General features: G+C 32.4%; 1 pseudogene; it reads left to right on the top strand.

Moving 5' to 3' along the window:
- Positions 1-607: 607 nt before the first annotated feature.
- On the top strand, positions 608-7,844 carry LOC114373033 (annotated as a pseudogene).
- The last annotated feature ends 6,041 nt before the right edge of the window (positions 7,845-13,885 follow it).

Here is a 13,885-nt window from a genome sequence, read left to right as displayed (position 1 = left end):
TTTTATAAGGAGCTTTGTATCCTACATTCAAAGAGGACTTTGATCCATTTCATTGTAATTTTGTTATTTGCAAGAAACTAACACTTTTCGTGATATCTCTGTTATCTTTCTATCATCTAAACTTTCCTATTTGAATAGAATTTCTTGAATCTTCCCAATAAATTGGTATCTAGAGCTTCAGTTTAAGATCAATTTTGCATCTGTTTCGTGGTTGATCTAGTCATTAGTGATCAACCATTATGTTTGTTATTTGTTCATGTTGCATCTTTAAGATTTTATCAAGTAGATGGTCAACACAATCAAGATTGAGAAATTCATAGGGAAGAATAGCTTCAACCTTTGACATGTCAAGATGCAAGCCTTGTTGAAAGAATAAGACATCTGGACTCCTCTCTCTAGTTAATCATTGAAGATTGATAAGTTTGTAATTGAATTACAAGAGGAAAACACTTATTCTCTAATCTTTTTATCTCTATCTGATGAGGTTCTTTATGTAGTTTCTAAAGAACTGATCGTTGTAAGGCTTTGACTCAAATTGGAGAAACTTTTGATGACGAAATCAATTTGCAGCAAATTGCTTTTGAAACAATTTTTGTTTGGCTTCTGAATGAGGGAAGAGACGCCACTGAAGGAACATCTTGATGAACTAAACTTTGTTCTAATGGAGCTTCGTGACATTGATGTCAAGATGGAAGACGAAGTTGTCAATTATTATGTTAGCCTCTTTCCCTCCCTGCTATGAGATGTTTAGGCAAGGACTTAATTACACTTGAGGAAGTCAAGCCCAATCTTTATTCTGGATAGCTTCGACTAAGGGCATCTGGGAATGGTGATAAAGCCTATGTGTCTGGATTATTGTTGACTGATTCTATTAAAGGGCAAAAGAAGAAAAAAGGCAAAGGTGACAAGAAGACTAAAGTTGATCCTAAGGGCATATGCAATTACTACAAAGAATCAGGTCATTGGAAACAAGACTGTCCAAAGGAAGCAAAGAAAGATTTTTTTTGTTACTCTTGTTCAAAATGACTCCTCAACGGAAAATGGTTTGGTTCTAGATGTTGGTAAATAACTACAACAACACTCTGAACAATGGGTATTGGACTCAAGCTGTTCTTATCATATGTATCCACACAAACATTGGATTGTGGCATATGGTAAAAAGTCTTGTGGTTTCATGGGTAACGATGCTCCTTGTAAATATGTTAGTATAGGTTCTATACAAATTAGAATGCATGATGGTGTTGTTAGAACCTTAACTAAAGTTCGTCACATTCTAGAGCTTAAAAAAAATCTCGTATTTGTGGGTGCCATGGATTCAAAGTTTTTTCTGACTAGGTTGAAGCTTGAGTTATGCAAATTAGAGGGAAAGATAAGTCTATGGTAATGCAGGGGACCAAGAAAGAAAATTTCTTTATCCTTCAAGAGTCCATTGTGATAGGTTTTGTCTCTACTGTTTCATAATCAGGGAGCCATGCATCCAATTGCTCATCCATTATAATTGTCTATGGCATTTGCATTTGGGCCACATGAGTGAAAAATGTCTGGATATTCTAAGCAGGAAAGGCTTAGTTGGAAATCACAAGGTGAAACCCCTTCAATTTTGTGAGCACCTGTGTCTATGGGAAGGCATAGCAAGACATTGTATTGTATGCTATACTCCACAATAAAATGAAGTAGCTGAAAGAATGAACAAGACCTTGTTGGAAAAGGGCCAAATGCAAGATATCTAATTCAGGCTTGAAAAAGAGTTTTTGGGCTGCGGCAATCAGCACAACATGTTATCTTGTGAATTACTCATTGTCCATTTCCATAGACTTTAAGATCCCTATTAAGGTACGATCTAACAAACTAGTTGAATACTCAATGTTGAAGGTGTTTGGATGTCCTTCATACTATTACGTAAGTGAAGGTAAGCTGGAGCCCAGAACAAAGATGGGATTCTTTATGGGCTATAGAGATGAAGTCAAATGGTTTTGAGTTTGGTCTCCATCTAAAAGAAAAGTCATTTTGAGTAGAGATGTCATCTTTGACAACCTCTCTATGCTATATTCTCAATCAGGTGAGGATTTGGGCAAGGCTAAGGATGTCCCTAAGTAGGTGGAGTTTGAGAATTCCACAATCAGAAACATTAGTGATTAGAAGCAGTTTTAAGCACATGATGAGGCTGATCAGGATCTTCAAATGCACCCTCAATATCACAATACAACACTAGTTGAGGGGACTGACTAGACAAGTTAAAATCATCCAAAGCATCCCAAGACCACAACACTTAGAAAAGTCACATAGGCAAATCAAAGCTCTTAAAAGATATGGCTTTGATATATTGTCTTATGCACTATAGGTAGCAGAAGACATTGATTCATTCAAACCGTCCACTTATCAGGAAGCAATTTCCTATTCTGAAGCTGAGGAGTGGATAATAGCTACATATTAAGAGATGGAATCCCTTCAGAAGAACCAGGCTTGGGATTTAGTTGAGCAACCTAAAGGAAGACAAGTAGTGGGATGCAAGTGGATCTTCAAGAAGAAATATGGATCATCCACCAAAAGAAGTCGTCTGCTATAAAACATGTTTGGTAGCTAAAGGCTATAGCTAGAGAGAAAAAGTGAACTACAATGAGATATTCTATCTAGTAGTTTGACATACTTCCATATGTGTTTTGTTGGCCTTAGTGGCAACTCTAAATATGGAGTTAGAACAACTAGATCTCAAAACTGGTTTCTCCATGGAAGATTGGAGGAAGATATTCTAATGCAACAACTTAAAGGTTTGAGGTGGAAGAAAAGGAAAATTTTGTCTGTAGATTGAAGATGTCTCTTTATGGGCTGAAGCAAACATCAAAGCAGTGGTACAAGAGATTCGATGGGTACATTAGAAGTCCCTATGGCTTATGCGTCTATCATAGCAAGATGGACTATGGTTTCCACATCTATCTATTACTTTATGTGGACGACGTGCTTATAGCATCTCAAAATTTATTGGCAATTTAGAAGCTGAAGTCATTAATCGATAGTGAATTTGAAATGAAGGACATGGTAGCTCCTGAAAAAATTCAGGGCATGGAGTTCAAAAGGGATCGAGTCCAGGAGAAACTCTTTTTGTGTCAAAAGAAATACATTTCGAAAGTATTGAAACGTTTTGGGATGACATCTGCAAAACAAGTATGTACCCCTCTAATAACATCCATTCATCTATTTGAACTCAATACTACTCAGTCAGAACCAAAGAAAGAATACATGTCTTGTGTTTCTTATGCAAGTGTTGTAGGTAGTCTTATGTATGTTATGGTATGATAAGAGAATACTTATGATTGTCTTGAAAAAAAGTATAAAAGGAAGGAACTTGACCCTAACCGCGAATTGCCAATAGAACCAACACTATCATTTCTTAACCAGAGAACAAAGGAAAAATTCTTACAATAGAGAAACTCTCAAATTTCATTAATCTTCTAATTCTTCCAACAAAGTCTTTAAGGAGTCTATTTATACTCCTACTAATAACTTTAATTTAGGCCCAGGGCCTAATAACTAATATAATAATTAAAAGACTTAAAAATAACAATAAAAGGTCGTGCATTTGGCTTAATTATTATCTAATTAGCCTAATATTACCAAAATTGATTAACTCAGCCCATGGATGCTTCTTGTCTTGTAAATTGGGCTTCCCAAAGTGATTCTTCAAGTTGGCCTCAAGACATCTTCATCAACTTGTAGGGGAATGACTCAATTAGGTACCCTTAGTTCAAATTGGTCTTCTTTGTCTTTGATCTTTAGAATTAAACCTTGAAATACTTGCTTCATCCTCTTAGTCTTGGACTGTAAAGGATCATTAGATGGACTAGTTTCACCTAATGTTCCCTAATGACAAATTCTTTTTGACAAGTTCATTTAAAGGTGCAGCAAGTGAACTAAAGTTCTTCACAAATCTTCTATAAAAACTTGCTAAACCATGAAAAATTCTCACCTCATTAGCATTCTTAGGTATAGGCCATTCACTAATTGTCTTTACCTTTTTTCTTCATCCATACTTTTGAGCTAATGACAAAACCCAAGAACACAACAAATTCAACGCAAAAAGAAAATTTTTTAAGATTGACATACAATTTATTTTCTCTCAAAACATTAAAAGCAATTAGGGAACTTTTTATGATTGACCCTAATCGTGACCTACTGATAGAACCAACACTATCAGTTCTTAACCCAAGAACAATGGAAAAACTCTCAAATTTCATTAATCTTCCAATTCTTCCAACAAAGTCTTCAAGCAGTCTATTTATACTCCTACTAGTAACCCTAATTTAGGCCCAAGGCCTAATAACTAATATAATAATTAAAAGACATAAAAATAACAATAAAAGGTCATTCATGTTGGGCTTAATTATTATCTAATCAGCCCAATATTATTGGTCCACCAAAATTGATCAACTCAACCCATGGATGCTTCTTGTCTGGTAAATTGGGCTTCCCAAAGTGATTCTTCAAGTTGACCTCAAGACATCTTCATCAACTTGTAGGGGAGTGACTCAATTAGGTGCAACCCTTAGTTCACATTGGTCTTCTTTGTCTTTGATCTTTAGAATCCGACCGTGCAATGCTTGCTTCATCTTCTTAGTCTTGGACCTTATCATAGGACCTCCAATCCCTTGTAAAGGATCATTAGACGGGCTGGTTGCACCTCCATCATGGTATGCACCAAACCGAACCTAGCATAAGAAATTAGTGTTGTGAGTAGGTATATAGGTAATCATAGGAAGAAAGATTGGCAAGTTTTGAAATGTATATTCATGTACCTTAAAGGTACGACTAATATTGGACCCGTCTAGCATGGGCACACGTGTTATGCTCTTGCTGGTTACTCAGATTCTATCAATGTTTTGAATGGAAGGAGATTTGTGAGTACATGTTAACAATTGGCAACTCCCCTGTCAGTTGGATGGAAACACTTTAGCATACAGTGACTTTATCCATTACAGAGGCAAAGTACATGGCTCTGGGAGAAACAATAAAGGAAGAGATCTGGCTTAAGGGTTTGATTAGAAATCTTGGGTTTCTAGAGGAAAAGACTTATTTTTTATGACAATCTAAGTGTAACTTGTTTAGCCAAGGATCAAGTCCATCATGAGAGGACTAAGCACATTGTATTAGAGTATGCTATTAGTCAATTGTGAAAACAATAAACTAAATTGTAAGGACTGTTAGCTTTTGCTAACAACACCTATCTTAGAGTTGGTTAGAATCAGTTAGAGTTGGTTAGGTTTTATTAGTTAGTTACAAATCTGTTAGTTAGTTACAATCTGTTACAGTAACAAAGGTTTATATATACCTCTTTTGTAACCTTCTATAATTAACTTTGATAATTAACAAAATCAACCTTTCTGTTCAACAAGTTTTCTCTTCCTTCTTTCTCTCTCTCTCTCTCTCTCTCTCTCTCAGTTTATTCAACACATTGATATCAAATACCACTTCATTTGTACTAAGAAGAGGTTTAAGAACCAAAAATTGATACGAGGGAGAATCCAACTGATATGTTCATGAAGCCTATTCCAAGAAGCAAGTTCATGCACTGTCTGGATCTACTTTACGTAGATGGCTGGAGATGAACTTAGTTACCTATAATTTATAAATCTTATTGAACCAAGGTGGATATTGTTGATTATTGGACGATGGATGATAGGGTGGATGACAACATTGGGCATTTAGCCCAATACTCTTGTCTTATGGATCTGGTGGAGCCTCAAGTCTGGTGGTTCATTAACATATGTTGTGTTGTAACTATAATTATTTTCTTTTTTTCAGTTGTAATTGTTTTCGGTTAGATATTAGTTGTTATTTCATTTATAAGGAGCTTTGTATCCTAAATTCAAAGAGGACTCTGAACTTTTTTTTATAATTCTTTTATTCTCAATAAACTAATACTTTGTGATATCTCTCTTCTCTTTCTATCATCTGAATTTCCCTATCTCAACAGAATTCTAAAATCTTCCCAACAATTATATAATTATTAGAATATTGGAAAAACTACAATTCTTTTTTTATCCAAGAAAAATAATTTGTGATAAAAATAAGGTATACATAGACTAGAAAAACATGTGCTCAAAATAAAAATATTTTTTATTTTTTATTTTTTGAGCGTGGGTATTGTCCTAAAAATTTAATTATTTAAATTGCATTTAATTGTCCATGGGTTTTTGTGATTGGAAAAATTATATTAAATAAAATATTTTTTCATAATTGATAAATTAAAGGAGCATGTGTGTTTATATACATACATGTATTGATGTACATATAGAGCTAGAACACCAAATCACACAAAATTGCACGACTCCTAAGAATAGCATGTCATTATGAATTCAAGTATGCTACCACATAATTATCTAGTGGTTAAGATGATTGATTTTTTGTTTATATTACCAAAGAAAAATGTTTATATTTTCAAAGAAAAGCAACACATCATTTTAGAGCATGGTAATTTGATCACAATCATGAGTTTTTGAGATCACAAAGTGACATACACACTAGCGGATCTACATGGAGGATAGTGGGAACAATTGCTCCCACAAAGTAATTTTTGTTACTAAAATATATTGAGTAAATATTTTTTTTTGCCCCCATAAAAAATAGATTTAAATGGCTTAATTAAGTTTTTCATGCTTGGAAATTAGGCCATTTTCATATTACTACCTAACATTCATTTTTTTCAACTAAGTTCATGAAATTTTTTTGTTTTAATTTAGTACCTGCCCTTAGTCCTCTTCTATTAAGTGATGACATGCAGACGAAGTATCACGTCATCAAACCTAATCACTGCCATGTCATCACCTTTCCCTTTCTCCCTTTTTTTTCCTTTCTCCAACGGAAACCATCATCGCCGTCGTAAACCGCCACTACCGCGCCATCCAACCCTTTCTCCCCTTTTTCCCATTATCCAATAGAAAAAAACCCACCTTACGCTACCAACATAAATACAAATCAAGAGGTAGCGATTCATCACCTCCACCAAATCACGCCAACAAATCCTGACATCATCTTCTTCACACCCTCACACCTTTCATATTGAGCTCATCAAGGAAATCCTTCAGCGACTCCATGTAAAATTCGTTTTTCATCTCTGACGCATATGCAAGTCCTGGAAATCCCTAATTTCACATCCCTAATTCACCAAGAACCACCTTCACAACTCACCAAGGGCTATATGCCTCATTGCAAGCTTCATGAATCCCACACGCAAATTCATTCTTTGAGCTTACCCTCTCTCCGATGTGTTCAACGCCATTACCATTAACACAACAGAGCTTAGGTACCCTTTCAACAACTAAAACCATTATGATTTCATCGTTGGCTCTTGTGACGACATTCTCTGTTTCACGGTTGATCAATGTTCTGCTCTTTTATGGAACCCTTCCATTGGGAAATTCAAGAAATTGCCGCCTCTAGATAATGAACGGTGCAAAGGTAGTTATATGATACATGGATTTGGTTATAATTGTTTTCCTGATAGTTACAAGGTGGTGGCAGTTTTTTGCTATGAATGTGATGGTGGATACAAAACTCAAGTGAAGGTTCTCATGCTGGGTACCGATTTGTGGAGGAGGATTCAAGAGTTTCCTTTTGGGGTTCCTTTTGATGAATCAAGGAAATTTGTTAGTGGCACTGTTAATTGGTTGGCATCTAATGATTCAAATTCCCTTGTTATTGGGGTGGGTTATTTTCTGTTGGATACGAGGAAGAAGGGGAGAAAGGGTTGGACGACACAATGGTGTCTTTCGACGGTGGTGGTTTCCGTTGGAAAAGCGAAAGAAGGGGAGAAAGGGAAGAAGGAGAAGGGGGAGAAGGTGATGATATGATAATGATTAGGCTTGATGATGTAACACTCTGTCTGTCACATCATCACTTAATAGAAGGAGATTAATGGTAGATACTAAATTGAAACATAAATTTTTTCAAGTACTTAGTTGAAAAAAAATGAATGTAAGATAGTAATATGAAAATGATCTATTTTCTAAGTATGAAAAACTTAATTAAGTCTATTTTGTTAATAAAATGAATGCAAATACTTGTAAAAGATAAAAGAGTGAATAAATTGATACAAATTTTACCCAGTTTATCATTTTAAATTTTACTGTTTTTAATTTTTAGGGTAAATAGTCACTTTTGTCCCTCAATGTGTAATTCGCTGATAAATGTGTCCCTGAAAAATGAAAATACAAAATTTAGTCTCTGAAAGTGTAAAAAGTGTGACAAATATATCCTGCCATTAACTTCTGTCTGTCATCGTTAATAAAGTCGCCTACGTGGCACAGAAGGACAAATTTGTTACTGAAATGATTGTCAACGTGGATTGCCAGTATGTGGACATATTTGTCATAATATTTTTTTTTTGACTTTTCGTCTTCCGACTCCGCTGACAAATGCATCCTTGAAAGATGAAAATACAATATTTAGTCCCTGAAAGTATAAAAAGTATGACAAATATATCCGGACGTTAATAATAGATTGTAACTTCTTCTTCTTCTTCTTCTTCTTCTTCTTCTTCTTCTTCTTCTTCTTCTTCTTCTTCTTCTTCTTATTATTATTATTATTATTATTATTATTATTATTATTATTATTATTATTATTATTATGTGTTTGTAATTTATTATTCGTTTAGTACTTATGCAATATATTTTTGAATTGTCTTTTAATATATATATATATATATATATATATATTATTTTGATTTCCTCGTCAAACCTTAATCTTTACCGTTAAAAAAATTTTATCTTATATTTTATAATTTTATCAAATTTCTACTAAATTTTTCACTTTTAATCTTTAAAATTATTCTATATCCCAATTTCAACTTAAGTGCTTTAATATTTAGATTGAAATTAATATGTCAACTGTTTTGAGTAGAAAAAAACACAATGAGCCGCATGACCAAATTTATTTATTTATTTATAAAAAATAATATAATCAACTATTTTTTTAAGAAGAAAGTCTTAGAAAATTTAAACTAGATAGAACTAAAGTGAAATTATAAGTCTTTTTCCTTAATCAATAATATATATATATATATATATATATATATATATATATGAAAGAACCTGGTGGATAAACCTTATGTGCTTCCACTCGAGACAACACTTATTATATATAATATGAATGAAATGAAAAAACAATTACTAACAAATAAAGAATCCAAATAAATTTAAATGAAAATATAATAATGCTCAAACTAATACAGATGTTAACTTAAAAAAAACTAGTACAAAGATTTATTATTTGCGGAACGTAGAGTTGTATCTCTAGCTAATTTAGAGGCTGCAATGACTTTGCATTCTATTTGACATATTATAGAAGAATACATAATAAAGATTAATAATAATTAATAGAAGAAACAAAAAACTTCAAGAAATAAAAAACTTTTATTTTTTTTAAATGATAACTCAATTGATTAAATTTTGTGAGATTTTTTTTTTAAATTCTACTTTAGTTTTATCTAGTTAAAATTTTGTGAGACTTTTTTTTTAAAAAAAATATAGTTGATTAATTTTTTTTTCTAAAATAAATAAATTTGGTCACACAACCACCGATTATGTTTTTTCTACTCAAAACCCTCAACATATTATTTTTGACCTAAATATAAGGTTACTTAAGTTGAAATTGAGATATGAAGTAATTTTAAAGATTAAAAATGAGAAATTTAGTAAAAATTTGATAAAATTATAAGATATAAGATAAAGTTTTTTTTAACTATAAAGATTAAGGTTTGACAAGAAAATCAAAATAATAAAAATGACTATTTATCCTAATTTTTATTATCATTTTCAATAAAGCTTATAGATTTTTTTTTGTTTGAGAGAATATTAGACTATTGTTTGCTCCCACTAAAAAAATTTATGGATCCACTATTGAACATACACTAGTGTTATTTGAACACATGCATCCAAGTATCATATACACAATTTCGATTTGTCGATATTTGGGAACCATGTGAAATAACTAAGCAAAACTCCTCATTTTGTCAACAAGAAAATGAGGAGAGTAGTATATTGCTGCAAGGAAATAATACAAAGTCACATCGTTTAACTCCATCTCAAGCTTCAATTTATAAAAAATAATTATATTATCTCATTGACCAAGTGGCATCATATTCCTTGACCTCTTGTTTTTTGCTCAACTAGCAAAACCGCAAAATCATTTAGCTTGATAAATTAACTACATACATGTATTTTTTTCCTACAAAAATCCATTTTGAAAATGAATTAATGAATATTTTATTTTTATGTTTTTTTCTCAAGGATGAAACTCACCATATAATCCTAGTAATTTTTTATTTGAAAGGGGTCCCCTTATAGGATAGTAGGGTAAATTAAATATAGGAATTGCATTACGTTCTTATTGCAAGTTTATAACTCTTCAAGAATTATATATGTTCAATTGTTGTTCTAAAAGTTTGCTTAAATTGGGCTTAATTAACAATCTCTTTTTAGTTTTGAAAAAAATAAGGTTAAGGCAAATATTTATACTGTGTCTTAACTTAACATAAAAAAGCATGCATGTAGATTTGGAAGAAAGAACCGCACAGAAACGTACAAAATTACACAACTCTAATAATACTAATTAAGCTGACATAAAAAATGATTATAAATCCCTACCGTCGAAGAAAAAGAGTGAAATGAGCTTTGAAAGTGTTAGCAAACACAAGTTGCATATCCCAAGCTTCATCATCCATATAAAGATTTAGAGGGACATGCAACTTCAAATGGATGAATCAAGAAGATTCCAAGGTGGTGTTGCTTCCTCCAATATACTGCAACCTTTGGAATGGTTGTACTATTGTCTCATTTATGTGAACTCCAAACATGTCATAAAATGTTTCTAGAGGAGGTTTTCATTTCTCAAACCAGAGTTGATAGCACATTCACTATGTGATTATGCATTTAAAGACACTTAAAGAAGCTATGTTGCACAACATTGCCCTGTTAACTTTGCAACAGTCGCAATGCGTATCAAAGGTTTCCTCATCAACCATAATTGTCTCATCAATGATGGTAACTGCTTGTCTCTTTTTGTTGGTTCTTCATGAACCATGTAAGAAGGTGGATGTCTTTTATTTGTGTATCATTATCAACTATTAATTTCTCTTTGGCTATGCATCAGGATTGCATCGAAACTAAATATATCAGCCATTATTATAATGTGTCTCCCCATTGCATGCTTAGTGCCATATATCCAATGGTTCCAACTTTTTGTTTGGTTTGACATGAATTTCCTTCGGGTAGAATTGTTGAACCAATTCAAAATCTAATAATTGGGCATGCATATCTTCTCCAAACAAAATTTTGGATGATTTTAGATCTCTTTGGATAAAAAGTTTATTTTCCAAAGTAATGGAGGTAGTCAACACCTCAAGCAACATGCAAGGCAATTCTTAGCATAGTTTTCTACTGCAAAGGTTGTAGCCCTTGAACTTTCCATTTAGCAAATATTGACTAAAATACCATATAGCATGTGCTCATAGACAATAAGTCTTTGTCTTTGTCATCTGAGCAAGAGTGAAACTAGATTTTGATTTTGAATTGCTCAAGATTTCAATTTCAAATGAAATGTCTCATTTTTTTCTTTTATTCACATCCACCAAATCTAATTACATTTTTTTTTACAACAATCTTTCTCCCATTTTGCAATTCTACCTATGATTCCAAAACCACAATTTTCTAATATGTTTTCTTCATTAAAGTTCTCAATGGCATCCCTCAAAACTTGAAATGAAAGCACGATATTACCATTGGGACGGATGTTGTGAATTATGGGGGCAAGTTCCCTCACTAAGTAAATTTTTTTACTTTAATATTTGGGTCAAGGCATTTGGATGCACGTCTTTGGAGTCAGGTCCCCTATGAAGCAAAAAAAAAAAAATCTTTTATACAAATTCTGCTTGTCACAAGGATTCATGCAGGCTACCCCTGCCCATTCTTCTAGCACATTCATCTCTGGTGGATAATCCGTGTTCAAATCCTTCGAGCACCCTATGTTGCTACAGTTGTTGTCAAGAACCACCATCAACAACACATTGAATCCAGTCTCCAAGGAAACCTCTTACAAATCAAGACCATCCATATTGCCTATACCAATCTTCACCACCATGGTCAAAGGATATAATGCTTCCATTGCAGTGCACTCCAGTTAGTCGGAGCCATGGACCCCGAATTTGTGACCTTACTTAGGAACTCATTAACGTCACCAGTTGGATAAAGTCTCAAAATAAGTTAACAATTAGAGTTTATATTTAAATACAATTAATTTTTTTCTTTTATTTAGATTTTAAAGTTTATTTTTATTTATTAGTAATTTTCAGAAAAAAATAATATACTATGTTTAAGTTAAAGTTAAAAAAATATTTTTATATTTAATTTAGAATTAATCCCTGGTGACACAAGAGAAATTCTTCGTGCCTAGATTGGTGGTGCAGAGTGTGAAGGCCTAGATACAATCGTCCCATATAGCAATTATGGGGGAATGGTGTAAGATTCACTTATTCTCAACCGCAAGTCACTGGTTAAGAGACTCTTGACATTTTATCACTCAGTATATGTTGCCCAAACAATTATAATTGTTATCCAATATGATCTTTGTTGTCACATGTTGAAACAAGAATATCGTCATAAAGAACATCCATGACATTCATTTTGCCTTGAATGTTGCTAGAGTCAAATATATACCATCATTGCTTGGAAAAAAAAACTTTTTTCCATAGAGATCTAAAATTATCCAACATTAATTTTGTTGGGAGAAGATATGTTTGCCAAAGTATCACACTTTGGATTGATTTGGCTTCTACCTAAAAGGAAGGATTCATGTCAAACCTAACAAAACCCTAGAAACATTGGATATATGAGTATGAAATTGGGGTACACATTACAACAAAGACAAATATATTTAGTTTTGATGCAATGAGGAAGGAATCTGCATACATGGTTATAAGGACAAGGAACGAATCTACATACGTGGTTATGAGTACAATTATCCCCACTGAGTAAATTATTTTGAATGAATATATTAAATAATTATTGTTTTTCCCCATAAAAAATAGGTGTTTCCCTCATAAAATCATTTTTAACATAAGAATGTAAATATAAAATAAATTAGTACTAATTTTTACTAATTTTATCTTTTCAAAATTTGCAAAAGCTTAACAATTTTGACTTTTGTTAACATGAGATTTTTTATTTTGTAAAAGCTTATAATATTTTTCATTTCTAAAAATATTATGGACTATTATTTTGCCCACTCTAAAGAAACTTTTTGGATCTATTATTGGATGCAATACCTATGCAAATGATAACCATAGAGAAAATTGATGATAACGAGACAAGACATGAACGGAAGACAACCACCTTGGTACATGATTAATGTTTTTATTTATTGTAATATTTTTATTCTAACTTCCATTATTATTTTTTTAGTACTTATGATAAATAAATAACATATTTAAAAATTAAATATAGTGGTATAATACTAATAATTTATAACATCTTAAAGATTTAAGCAGAAATAAAATTGTTTAAAAAGTAGATTGATAAAGAAACATAAAATAAATCCATTTTTCAATACTAGTTACATCAAAGTTCATTTCATTCTTTTTCTTCCGGGGGTGGAGATTTATAATAATTTTTTATGTCAAGTTAATTAGTATTATTAGAGTCGTGCAATTTTGTGCATTTCTATGCGGTTCATGCATGTTTAACTGGTTCGTTAAGTCCACAGTTGTGAGTTCGACTATGACTCTCCTTTGAATTACAAGCCACCCACCTATGCCTCATTCCGTATGACTTTAGGATGACTCACGAGCCACCCACTTGCTTTCACTATTGATATTTTCTAAAGTTTTTTTATATTACAA

This window comes from Glycine soja, chromosome 11 (genome assembly GCF_004193775.1).
Source record: "Glycine soja cultivar W05 chromosome 11, ASM419377v2, whole genome shotgun sequence".
Classification (NCBI taxonomy): Eukaryota; Viridiplantae; Streptophyta; class Magnoliopsida; order Fabales; family Fabaceae; genus Glycine; species Glycine soja.
This window is presented reverse-complemented; position numbering and strand designations above follow the sequence as displayed.